At 48.8% G+C, this 12,804-nt stretch overlaps 1 protein-coding gene across 4 annotated transcripts in view; it reads left to right on the top strand.

Moving 5' to 3' along the window:
- cd2ap (CD2-associated protein) overlaps window positions 1–12,804 on the top strand; it is a 241,382-nt gene that overhangs the window by 117,648 nt on the left and 110,930 nt on the right. The gene's annotated exons all lie outside the window — the stretch shown is intronic.

Here is a 12,804-nt window from a genome sequence, read left to right as displayed (position 1 = left end):
CAATTTGGGATAAGAATATTGTTAGGGAAGCAGCTTAAATTATTTTTCTTATGGATACGTGCTAACATTTGTATTTTCGTCATGTAAGCTAACTGCTGAAATTGAGCCGAGTGACTGGAAGCAATGGCTTAGATCAAACCTACTGCCACTTGCTTAATCATACTGATTTTCCTTTACTGTGGTGCATTTTGTTTTATTATCCAGTGAAGTTTTGATACGTTGCAATCATATGGTAAATAACTGAAAGCACAAGACCAATTTCAAGCGCATGAGTGCAATACTATAATGGTATTTCGTGCTGTCACAATGTGAAAGCTGGAATGAGCAGTAATTCGGCTGTTTGAAAATTAGAAGGCTCATTGACATGTAAGTTCATCCATTCCAGTTGAGAGCATGGGCAATAGAAAGCATAGGTTCAACTCAAAGATCATCTTAAACTAGAATGACATTGCTCTTGTGTTTATTGGATTACACAGGTACTGGTTTTAGAGGTTCATGATGCAGAGAAACCATTAACGTTCAGCAAAAACCAACAGAAGTCGAAAGGATTTTGTCTTCATAATTCTTTTCCATTGTTTTAAATTTTAAATGTTTGGTAACGTACTGAAGGTACATTTAATTTCAATTTCATCCCAAGTACAAAACCTTTCACAACCTTCCAGAATGTCCCAAAGCATTTCACAGCCAATGAAGTACTTTTGAAGTGTAGTAATGTAGGGACATGTGGCTGACAGTTTGCTTAAAATAAAGTCCCACAATCAGAATGGATAAACAACCAGATAATCTGTTTTAGTGGCGTTGGTTGAGGGAAAAATGTTAGGTCAGGGATCCCCTGATTTTTTCATTGAATAGTGCCATAGGATCTATTATTACTCCTGAAAGGGCAGAACGAGTCTTAGTTTAATCTTTCATTTGAAAGATGGCATTTCTGACTCTGCGGTTTTTCCTCAGTATTGCATTAAAGTATCGTACTGAGTATTGATGTGTGATAGTACAAAAAATGCATTTGTATGAAGAAAGCCTGTATTTCAGGATATAATGCACTCTGAAGCAAAAAGATATGGGTCCTTTGGAGCAGAAAGGTTGTGTGTGTTCCTATGGACTTACTGTTACATTTTTCTTACCATAGATGGCTAAAACTCTTCTGGAAATCCAGTCCTGTTTTGTAGCCCTGTTTTCCATTGGACTGCTGACATTTTGTCTTTGTGAAACTAATGTAATAGCATTCGCATGTGGCCCTCAGGCACTAAAGTTTGAACATCAGTGCTGTATAATGAGTGCAAGATTGTTCCATTTTACTAAACTGTCCTTAATTTTCATTACTACCAAGAAAAATATCTGGTAGGAATTCCGGAACCAATGAGAAAAAGTAAGTAGATGTCGAAGATAACTTTTGGGATGGATTCTTGGGGATCTTAGTAGGGAAATTCTGCCCCCCTGCCTCCCTACAGTGCAAATAGATTAAAGATATTCCCATTAGTGGGTTTTGTTTCAGAAATCTTATTTGTAAAGGGTGATGTGATTGAGAGAGACGGAGCCAAAATACTGAGGCTATGAAACAAATTAGCTAAACCACGATTTCTCTGTGTTGCGAGCTAAAGATAAAAGGCATGGTTTCGGGGTTTCAGCAACAGATGAACTGTGATGGGCAGTTTGTTACGGGGGTGAAACTATGCAGCCTTAGTAGTAGAGAGAATGTGGTGCTGGAAGCTCATTTCAGGGTCAAATAGTATCGCAAGGTCAGAAAAGTCTGTGACTAGAGAACCAAATTTATGGTGGAAACCAAAGACAGTGGCTTCAGTCTTCTCTGCATTTAATGCAGAGTTCTAATATTGCATTAAATTATTCAAGATAAACCTCTTTGTAAATCAAAATAAGTGCATGCAGCTTAATTTTCTTCCCTAATGTTACGTACTATTTACAGCATAGAAACAGACCATTTGGCCCAACAAACCCATGCCAATGATCCACAAGAGCGAGAGTAGTAATTCTTGAAAGGTACAGATCGCAGTTGCTATGTTATCTTCATGATTAACACTTGGGGATGAGCTTGACAAGGAGTCGAGCAAGAAGCTATCTTTGATGACCAGGGTTAGATGAGGACATAGAAGTCACAGTGAAACAGTGTAGCGCATGCCAAGCTGTAAAAAAAAAGGAGCTGCCACTGGTACCTTTGCAACCATGGAAATGGCCAGCTAGAGTGTGGCAGAGGCTGCACGTAGACTTTGCAGAATTTGAAGGGCAACAGCTATTCATTGTTTCAGGTGGCCATTCAAAGTGGGCAGAGAGGTTTCCGATGAATTGAACAACAATTAGCAAAACGCTAGATATTTTGGGTAGTTGGTTTTCTGCTTATGGTTTCCCAGAGGAAACGGTGTCCAACAATGCACCTCTGCTTTGTTCAGAAGAGTTTGTAAAATTTGTAACAACGAATGGGGTAAAACACAGCAGACTTCCACTGTATCACCTTGCTTCAAATGCAGCAACAGAGTGAAAAAGTACAAACAGTTAAGTGTGCCCTTATTCAGAAAATGATGGATACAAATTGAAAGAAACATCAATTGTCATTGAAGCACAAACTGGTGAATTTTTATTTATTTATCGTAATATACCTCACATTACAACCAGCAGAATTGTTTCTTGGAAGACAGCCTAAAGCAAGGTTTTCATCGCTGAAGCCGCATTTAGCACAGACAGTAGAAGACAAACAATCCAGACAGAAAGAGATTCATGATAGGGTTGGAATGAGAGAGAGAATTCTGAAGTTGAACCAGAAGGCTAAGGTGACAGAACGCCATCATGAGTGGTTGCAATGGATGTCAGGAAGAGTCATGAAAATATGTGGTCCTCATATATATTTGGTCAAGATGTTTGGTGGTAGAAAGGTTAGGTTTGTACATATTTTCACCATGACAGGTTCATGAAGAAGGGAATTGGGAAGAATCACAAGTCTGATGATTTGAATAGTTGGAATATGATTAGGGCACCAATGGTTACCCCAACACAAGTTATGCCTGAACCCAGTTCAGATCCAAGTCAGAGTCAGATAGACATGTCTGATGAAGTGGAAAATTCAATCGAAGGTCAAAGTCGAAGTCAGTCTATGTTGGAGAAAACTTCTCAGACTCGGACACAGATGGGTCCAGTTCCATCCCGAAATTCTGAAAGTTTGGGTCAAAAAAGGAGGTACAGTATCGTCTTGGGCATAGGGAACCAGTTGTTAAGTTGGGTTTGTAAATAAATGAAAACCAAGAATGTGTATAAGTTGTTTGGAATTTTAAATTGTATGAAATTTGAACTTTGTTTAACTTTTTCATTAAGGAAGTGTGTAATAACACCCTCTTGTGGCCATTTGTGTATACATGTATAAATACCACCAAAGCCAGAATAAACCAGTTGGATACTCTACTTTCCATGTAGTACACTGTCCCTTTTCTGTCCTGCAGTGATATCACAGGCTTTGTAAACAGGCGTAGAGTACAAAAGCAAGGAAGTTATGGTAAAATTTATAAGAAAAATACTGGTTCGGCCTAAACTGCAGTATGTAGGTACTCTAGGCAGTAGACAAACAGCTGTGAGGGGAGATGTGCCTTTCCTGTAACCCGATATGTACATACTGTAAATAGTGTAAATAAAGTAGCTTTTGAGTAAATACCCTGATAGGCCTACAGCTCCTCTTGTTAGAATCCAGGTTTAGCACAATCTACAACACAGTATTGTGTCTAATTTTGGACAACACACCTTAGGAACGATGTAAAGACATTGAAGAGAGTGCAGAAAAGATTTACGAGAATGATTCCAGGCATGAGCAACTTCACTTACTTGGATAGATTGGTGAAGCTGGACTGTCCTCCTTGGAGAAGAAAATATTGAGAGGAGATTTGATAGTGCTGTTCAGAATCATGAGGGGTCTGGACAGAGTAGATGGTGAGAAACTGTTTCTGTTAGCAGATATGTTGAGAACCAGAGGACACTGAGTTAAGCTGATTGGCAAAAGATACAGTGGCGACCTGGGGAAAATCTTTTTTCCTCAGTGAGTGGTTAGGATCTGGAACATTGCCTGAGAGTGTGGTGGAGGCAGGTTTAATTGTGGCTTTCAAAAGGGAATTGGATAATTATCTGAACAGAAAATATTTGGAGGGCTTCAAGGAAAAGGCAGAGAGGTGGCACTGGCTGAGTAGCTCTCATAGAGAGCCGGCACAACATGATGGGCAAAATGGCTTCCTTAAGTGCTCTGATCATTTTATGATTCAGCTAAGCTTCCTTCCATCTTTCCCAAAACACACTGTTTGAAGACTCCATTCGGATTTCCACACCACACGAATGCACTAGTCACTCTTCACCATCCTGTTTGGCTGCAACTGTGGCCTTCATTCCTCCTCACCGACTCTAATGCCTTCAATAGTGTTTGCCACTGCACCCACTTTTGAACATTTGTCTTTATCCCTGTGAAAACTTCTCGGACTCGGACACAGATGGGTCCAGTTCCATCCCGAAATTCTGAAAGTTTGGGTCAAAAAAGGAGGTACAGCATCCTCTTGGGAATAGGAAACCAGTTTCTTTCGCGTTTCACTCCTCCTTGACTTATTGGACATGACACTGCCTTAAGCATACAATCACGTCCTGTCCCAACCCTTTTACATGGTGTCTTTTGGTGGCAAAATCTGGAAGTATGGGCTCAATTTTCCTATGAATGCTAATAACATGGGTCCAATTTGTTGCTTTTTCACAGCTCCCAGTTATCATCACTAAGACCTAGAACCAAAATTTTCTCAAGCTTAAAAGAAAAATCAAACCATTCTCTCTGGCTCCCGCAGGTGCCAATGCTCCTCTATCTGTCACCCCAAGTCAAGTCCTGCATTGTGGAACTTCGGTAAAGTGCGTAACTGAGCTAAGCCTGTGCTTCCTCTATCATCTCACATTGACAAGACTGTCACTTTGCCTTAGTTTTGCCCATCTCCACTGTTACCTCCTTTTTCTGTCCCGCAGAAATTTTTATGCTTGCTTTGATTACCACAGGGCTGGATTGCAAGATTTCCTGGTTGTGTCCTTCACTTACACCATCTGTAAGGTATAGATCATTCAAAATGTTGCAACCTAGTATCCTTGTAGCACTAAGGCACACACTCTGATTACTGCTATCCTTGCCAAGTTCCTGGCTTCTTGTGTTTCAGCACATCTCTTTCAAATTTTTCCACGGTCTGACCTTTTCCAGCTCTTGCAATGTTCTCCAATCCCCTAATCTTTGATACACTCTCTGCTTGTTACAGCTGCTCTTCGATCACTTGTATCAAACTATAGTGTAGACTCTATAAATGTAGTTCTTGTATGAACTGTGTACACACACTGGATGCATACCTTGGCAAAAAGTGAAATGATTTATGTGTGATTGTCAAATACTTGTTGATGGTATTGAGCTCAATATAGTCTATTGTCAATAAAATTGGCAAGTGCAGTTGATGAGCAATTAATTAAAAATCAGAATCAGTTGACTTAAACTTTTGTATAAAATTACCAATTTGTAATGTTTATGCTTTTTGAAAGAGCAGCGATTATGGTGAAAAGAATTATAGTTTCTGGTTGTAGATCTAAAGTTGCTAGTGATTTATCTCCTTGGGACCTGGTTGCTCTTGTATAAATGTGATTTTAAAAAAAATACAAACTGTGCTATCCACATCCTGGAGATAAATCACTAGCAACTTTAGATAACTGTGGTAATTCAGTGTTTTAGATCCTTTTGACAAACTTGGTTTGAATCAGTCTTTTGAAGATGAGTTCTGTAGACTGGAAGCTGTTTTACTTCTATGCATACGCCCACCCTAGATTTCAGCCTGGAATTGACCAAAAAAATTGGATGCTATTGGAAGCCAGCTAACTGCATGAAGGATGCATGTTTCATATTGGGATCATGGAATCCCACTGGAAGTACATCAAATTAAACACAAGAACTCATTTAATTTGGGCGACTATTTAGCGAACATGGAGTCATATGTACCATAGTTGCGGTGAGGTGAGAGTGACTGCTGTTGACATCAAGGCCACATTTGACAATGTATCATCAAGGCGCCCGAGCAAAACTGGAGTCACTGGGAATCGGGAAAAACTCTTCACTGGTTGGAGTCAAACCGGGCACAAAGGAAGATGGTTGTGGTTGTTGACGGCAATCATCTCAGTTCCAGGTCATCACTGCAGGATTTCCTCAGGGTAGTGTCCTAAACCCAACCATCTTCAGCTGCTTCATCAATGACCTTCCTTCCATCATGAGGTCAGAAGTGGGGATGCTCGCTGATGATTGCACAATGTTCAGCACCATTTGCGACTCCTCAGATATTAAAACAGTCCATATCCAAACGCAGCAAGACCTGGGCAATATCCAGGCTTGGGCTGACAAGTGACAAGTAACATTTGTGTCTCTCAAGTGCCAGGCAGTGGCCATCTCCAACATGAGAGAATCTAACCATCACCCCTTCACATAGAATGGCATTACCCTTGCTGAATTCTCCACTATCAACATCATGGGGATTACCATTGACCAGAAACTGAACTGGACTAGCCACATAAATACTGTGGCAACTAGAGCAGGTCAGAGGCTAGGAATCCTGCTGTGAGTAACTCACCTCCTGACTCTCCTGACGTCTATCCACAATCTACATGGCACAAGTCAAGAGTGTGACGGAATACTGTCCACTTGCCTGGATGAGTGCAGCTCCAATAACACTCAAGAAGCTTGACACCATCCAGGATGAAGCAGCCTGCTTGATTAGCACCCCATCCACTCTCTCATGTTGGAGATGGCCACTGCCTGGCACTTGAGAGACACAAATGTTACTTGTCACTCAACAAGCCTCCTTAGACAGCATCTTGCAAACCCATGACTGCTGCTATCTAAGATAAAAGCAAAATACTGCGGATGCTGGAAATCTGGAAGAAAGACAGCAAATGCTGGAAAAACTCAACAGGTCTGACAGCATCAGAGAGAGAAACAGAGTTAATGTTTCGAGTCCATATGACTATTCTTCAGAGCTCTGAAGAACTGTTTACCAAATCAGAGCAGAGATTAGAAGAATACACAGGCTGCAAGAGCAGTCCCTCTCTCTCTGGCTGCTTCTCTCTGGCTGTCTCTCTCTGGCTGCCTCTCTCTCCCCCCCCCCACCTCTCTCTCCCCCACCCAGCCTCTCACTCCCCCCCCCCCCCCCCCCCCCTCTCCTCCTCTTTCTCTCTCCCTCTCTCTGGCTGCCTCTCCCTCTATCTCCCTCTCTCTCTCTCGCTGGCTGCCCCTCTCTCTCTCGCTGGCTGCCCCTCTCTCTCTCGCTGGCTGCCCCTCTCTCTCTCGCTGGCTGCCCCTCTCTCTCTCGCTGGCTGCCCCTCTCTCTCTCGCTGGCTGCCCCTCTCTCTCTCGCTGGCTGCCCCTCTCTCTCTCGCTGGCTGCCCCTCTCTCTCTCGCTGGCTGCCCCTCTCTCTCTCGCTGGCTGCCCCTCTCTCTCTCGCTGGCTGCCCCTCTCTCTCTCGCTGGCTGCCCCTCTCTCTCTCGCTGGCTGCCCCTCGCTCTCGCCCTCGCCGCCTCCCTCTCTCTCTCGCCCTCGCCGCCTCCCTCTCGCTCTCGCCCTCGCCGCCTCCCTCTCGCTCTCGCCCTCACCGCCTCCCTCTCGCTCTCGCCCTCGCCGCCTCCCTCTCGCTCTCGCCCTCGCCGCCTCCGTCACTCGCTCGCTCTTGCTCTCTGCCTGCCTCTCGCTCTCGGCCTGCCTCTCTCGCTCTCGCTCTCTGCCTGCCTCTCTCGCTCTCGCTCTCTGCCTGCCTCTCTCGCTCTCGGCCTGCCTCTCTCGCTCTCGCTCTCGGCCTGCCTCTCTCGCTCTCGCTCTCTGTCTGCCTCTCTCGGCCTGCCCCTCTCGCTCTCGCTCTCGGCCTGCCCCTCTCGCTCTCGGCCTGCCCCTCTCGCTCTCGCTCTCGGCCTGCCTCTCTCGCTCTCGCTCTCGGCCTGCCTCTCTCGCTCTCGCTCTCGGCCTCGCCGCCTCCGTCACTCGCTCGCTCTTGCTCTCTGCCTGCCTCTCGCTCTCGGCCTGCCTCTCTCGCTCTCGCTCTCTGCCTGCCTCTCTCGCTCTCGCTCTCTGCCTGCCTCTCTCGCTCTCGGCCTGCCTCTCTCGCTCTCGCTCTCTGTCTGCCTCTCTCGCTCTCGCTCTCGGCCTGCCCCTCTCGCTCTCGCTCTCGGCCTGCCTCTCTCGCTCTCGCTCTCGGCCTGCCTCTCTCGCTCTCGCTCTCGGCCTGCCTCTCTCGCTCTCGCTCTCGGCCTGCCTCTCTCGCTCTCGCTCTCGGCCTGCCTCTCTCGCTCTCGCTCTCGGCCTGCCTCTCTCGCTCTCGCTCTCTGTCTGCCTCTCTCGCTCTCGCTCTCGGCCTGCCCCTCTCGCTCTCGCTCTCGGCCTGCCCCTCTCGCTCTCGGCCTGCCCCTCTCGCTCTCGCTCTCGGCCTGCCTCTCTCGCTCTCGCTCTCGGCCTGCCTCTCTCGCTCTCGCTCTCGGCCTGCCTCTCTCGCTCTCGCTCTCGGCCTGCCTCTCTCGCTCTCGCTCTCGGCCTGCCTCTCTCGCTCTCGCTCTCGCTCTCGGCCTGCCTCTCTCGCTCTCGCTCTCGGCCTGCCTCTCTCGCTCTCGCTCTCGGCCTGCCTCTCTCGCTCTCGCTCTCGGCCTGCCGCTCTCGCTCTCGCTCTCGGCCTGCCGCTCTCGCTCTCGCTCTCGGCCTGCCTCTCTCGCTCTCGCTCTCGGCCTGCCTCTCTCGCTCTCGCTCTCGGCCTGCCTCTCTCGCTCTCGCTCTCGGCCTGCCTCTCTCGCTCTCGCTCTCGGCCTGCCTCTCTCGCTCTCGCTCTCGGCCTGCCTCTCTCGCTCTCGCTCTCGGCCTGCCTCTCTCGCTCTCGCTCTCGGCCTGCCTCTCTCGCTCTCGCTCTCGGCCTGCCTCTCTCGCTCTCGCTCTCGGCCTGCCTCTCTCGCTCTCGCTCTCGGCCTGCCTCTCTCGCTCTCGCTCTCGGCCTGCCGCTCTCGCTCTCGCTCTCGGCCTGCCGCTCTCGCTCTCGCTCTCGGCCTGCCGCTCTCGCTCTCGCTCTCGGCCTGCCGCTCTCGCTCTCGCTCTCGGCCTGCCGCTCTCGCTCTCGCTCTCGGCCTGCCGCTCTCGCTCTCGCTCTCGGCCTGCCGCTCTCGCTCTCGCTCTCGGCCTGCCGCTCTCGCTCTCGCTCTCGGCCTGCCGCTCTCGCTCTCGCTCTCGGCCTGCCGCTCTCGCTCTCGCTCTCGGCCTGCCGCTCTCGCTCTCGCTCTCGGCCTGCCGCTCTCGCTCTCGCTCTCGGCCTGCCGCTCTCGCTCTCGCTCTCGGCCTGCCGCTCTCGCTCTCGCTCTCGGCCTGCCGCTCTCGCTCTCGCTCTCGGCCTGCCGCTCTCGCTCTCGCTCTCGGCCTGCCGCTCTCGCTCTCGCTCTCGGCCTGCCTCCCTCGCTCTCGCTCTCGCTCTCGGCCTGCCTCTCTCGCTCTCGCTCTCGGCCTGCCTCTCTCGCTCTCGCTCTCTGCCTGCCTCCCTCGCTCTCGCTCCCGGCCTGCCTCTCTCGCTCTCTGCCTGCCTCCCTCGCTCTCGGCCTGCCTCTCTCGCTCTCGGCCTGCCGCTCTCGCTCTCGCTCTCGGCCTGCCGCTCTCGCTCTCGCTCTCGGCCTGCCTCTCTCGCTCTCGCTCTCGGCCTGCCTCCCTCGCTCTCGCTCTCGCTCTCAGCCTGCCTCCCTCGCTCTCGCTCTCGCTCTCTGCCTGCCTCTCTCGCTCTCGGCCTGCCTCCCTCGCTCTCGCTCTCGGCCTGCCTCCCTCGCTCTCGCTCTCGGCCTGCCTCCCTCGCTCTCGCTCTCGGCCTGCCTCCCTCGCTCTCGCTCTCGGCCTGCCTCCCTCGCTCTCGCTCTCGGCCTGCCTCCCTCGCTCTCGCTCTCGGCCTGCCTCCCTCGCTCTCGCTCTCGGCCTGCCTCCCTCGCTCTCGCTCTCGGCCTGCCTCCCTCGCTCTCGCTCCCGGCCTGCCTCTCTCGCTCTCTGCCTGCCTCTCTCGCTCTCGCTCTCTGCCTGCCTCTCTCGCTCTCGCTCTCTGCCTGCCTCTCTCGCTCTCGCTCTCTGCCTGCCTCTCTCGCTCTCTGCCTGCCTCTCTCGCTCTCGCTCTCTGCCTGCCTCTCTCGCTCTCGCTCTCTGCCTGCCTCTCTCGCTCTCGCTCTCTGCCTGCCTCTCTCGCTCTCGCTCTCTGCCTGCCTCTCTCGCTCTCGCTCTCTGCCTGCCTCTCTCGCTCTCGCTCTCTGCCTGCCTCTCTCGCTCTCGCTCTCTGCCTGCCTCTCTCGCTCTCGCTCTCTGCCTGCCTCTCTCGCTCTCGCTCTCTGCCTGCCTCTCTCGCTCTCGCTCTCTGCCTGCCTCTCTCGCTCTCGCTCTCTGCCTGCCTCTCTCGCTCTCGCTCTCTGCCTGCCTCTCTCGCTCTCGCTCTCTGCCTGCCTCTCTCGCTCTCGCTCTCTGCCTGCCTCTCTCGCTCTCGCTCTCGCTCTCTGCCTGCCTCTCTCGCTCTCGCTCTCGCTCTCTGCCTGCCTCTCTCGCTCTCGCTCTCTGCCTGCCTCTCTCGCTCTCGCTCTCTGCCTGCCTCTCTCGCTCTCGCTCTCTGCCTGCCTCTCTCGCTCTCGCTCACTGCCTGCCCCTCTCGCTCTCGCTCTCGCTCTCTGCCTGCCCCTCTCGCTCTCGCTCTCGCTCTCGCTCTCTGCCTGCCCCTCTCGCTCTCGCTCTCTGCTTGCCTCTCTCATTCTGTGCCCGCCCCTCTCTCTCTGTCTCACTACTCTGCAGAGTAACGATCTTGAGAAGAGGAAGCTATTGCAAACCAAGATTTTGTGTGGGATAAAACATGGAAATCTGCTCTGTACAGCTACCCCCAGGAAGACAACTGAACAAAATTACCACAACGTGGGAATCACCTCATCGAGACCAGCCAAAGGGCAGTTGACAATATATTTCATTTTGTTTATTTTCTTCATGAACTGTTTAAAAAATATATATTTAAGTCTATCCTTGTATCTAAACTACTGTATGTGTGAGGCCCAGAGATTGTGTGAGATATATGAATGAGGGTTACGATTTACCAAGTTACTTTTAAATTTGGGTAGTAGGGTAATAAACTTACCTTGTTCTTTGATTTACACTCAAAGTCTGTCTGATTAATTCTTTTTAATCTGAAAGCGTGTATAGTGAGACCCCTGCAGAATTGGCAAAGCACATCCTCACTAAATTCACAACAAAACCTTGTTACAGCCAGACCGGGTGGCAAATTAGGGGAATTATTTTTTGCCTCCTCCTCTAATGTTTGTAGAACGGGAAGGTTATGCTAAGCCTTTACAAGACCATGTTTAAGCACCAACTGGGCATCATATTTCAGGAAGGGTTTCAAGACCTTGGAGAGGGTGCAGAGGAGATATACTGGAATGGTGCTAGGGATGAAAGGCTTCAGTTTATGGGGAGACAACAGAAGCTGGGATTGTTCTCCTTTTGAGTAGGGAAGGTCGAAGGATAATCTCGTTGAAGTGTTCAAAATCACAAAGGATTCGATATAGTAAATAAAGATAAATTGTTTCAGTGGCAGCATCAGTATCCAGGGGACACAGAAGTAAGGTAATTGACAAAAGACCCAGAGGTGACAGAAGACACCTTTTTTATGAAGTGTGTTATGATGATCTGGAATGCACCACCTAAAAGGATGGTGCAAGAAGATTCAATAATAACTTTCAGAAAAGAATTGGATAAATACTTGAAGGAAAGATATTCAGGACTATGGGCAGCAAAGTGGGATTAATTAAATAGCTCTTCAAAAGAGCTGCTGCAGGCAAGATGGGCTGAGCAGCCTCCTTTATGATGTATCATCCTATGATGCTGTAAATTTGTATGTGATAGTCGTCGTATTCACAGGCCTGTTCAGATTATTTTAGTAAGGATAATCTTGGTTTGCATCCGCCAGTTATTTAGGCCAGTATATAAGTTGGACTACTTGAGATGTGTTAAATATGTCATGTGAATAACAGTGACACATTTAACAAAGGGAATGTTTGGGCCTTGCCCAAAGTGTGCATTTTCCAGCCAGTGACCTGGTAGTCTGATATGGATGCTTGACTGGAAGATATTCTCCCTAGTGTGGGGCATTAAGGCCAATGGTGACACCACTCATGACCTGTTGCCCAACTGTGTTTGGTCTATTCAACACCAGGTAAGACTGAACTAACAGCTTTCTGCTTTGTATCACAACCCACTCATGAGTCAGGAACTTTAACTGATTTTTGTCAATGCATATTTGTGGTGCAATAGTTAATTATTTTCAAAACAGAGATTCTAAGTTAAGTAAGTTGCTGCATATTCTGTTTGATGTGACAAGTGGAACTTTCAAAAGAAACAGAACACCCATGATTGATACACATCACTTTGTCAGTTATGTGTGAATGAAAATGTTTTGCTACAAGGCTTTGAAACCAGTAGCTTTAACAATATTGTATAGTGATCTATCAATGTACTTGAATTTTCCCAATCGACGTGGAAAAATGCCCAGTTATTAATGTCACAAAAAGCAGGAAAAATCCAAACTGGCTAATTGCCACCCTAGCAGTCTACTCTCACCAGCAAAGTGTTGGATAGTGTCGGTGTGAGAGCTATCAAACGGCACTTACTCAGCAATAACTTGCTCGCCAATGCTCAGTTTGTGCTTTACCAGGACCACTTGGAACCAGACCTCATTAAAGCCTTGATCCAAGCATGGACAAAAGAGCCGAATTCCAGAGGTGAGGTGGGA

This window comes from Cetorhinus maximus, chromosome 5, assembly GCF_964194155.1.
Source record: "Cetorhinus maximus chromosome 5, sCetMax3.hap1.1, whole genome shotgun sequence".
NCBI lineage: Eukaryota > Metazoa > Chordata > Chondrichthyes > Lamniformes > Cetorhinidae > Cetorhinus > Cetorhinus maximus.
The sequence above is the reverse complement of the archived record's forward strand: the minus strand, read 5'-3'. Positions and strand labels throughout refer to the sequence as shown.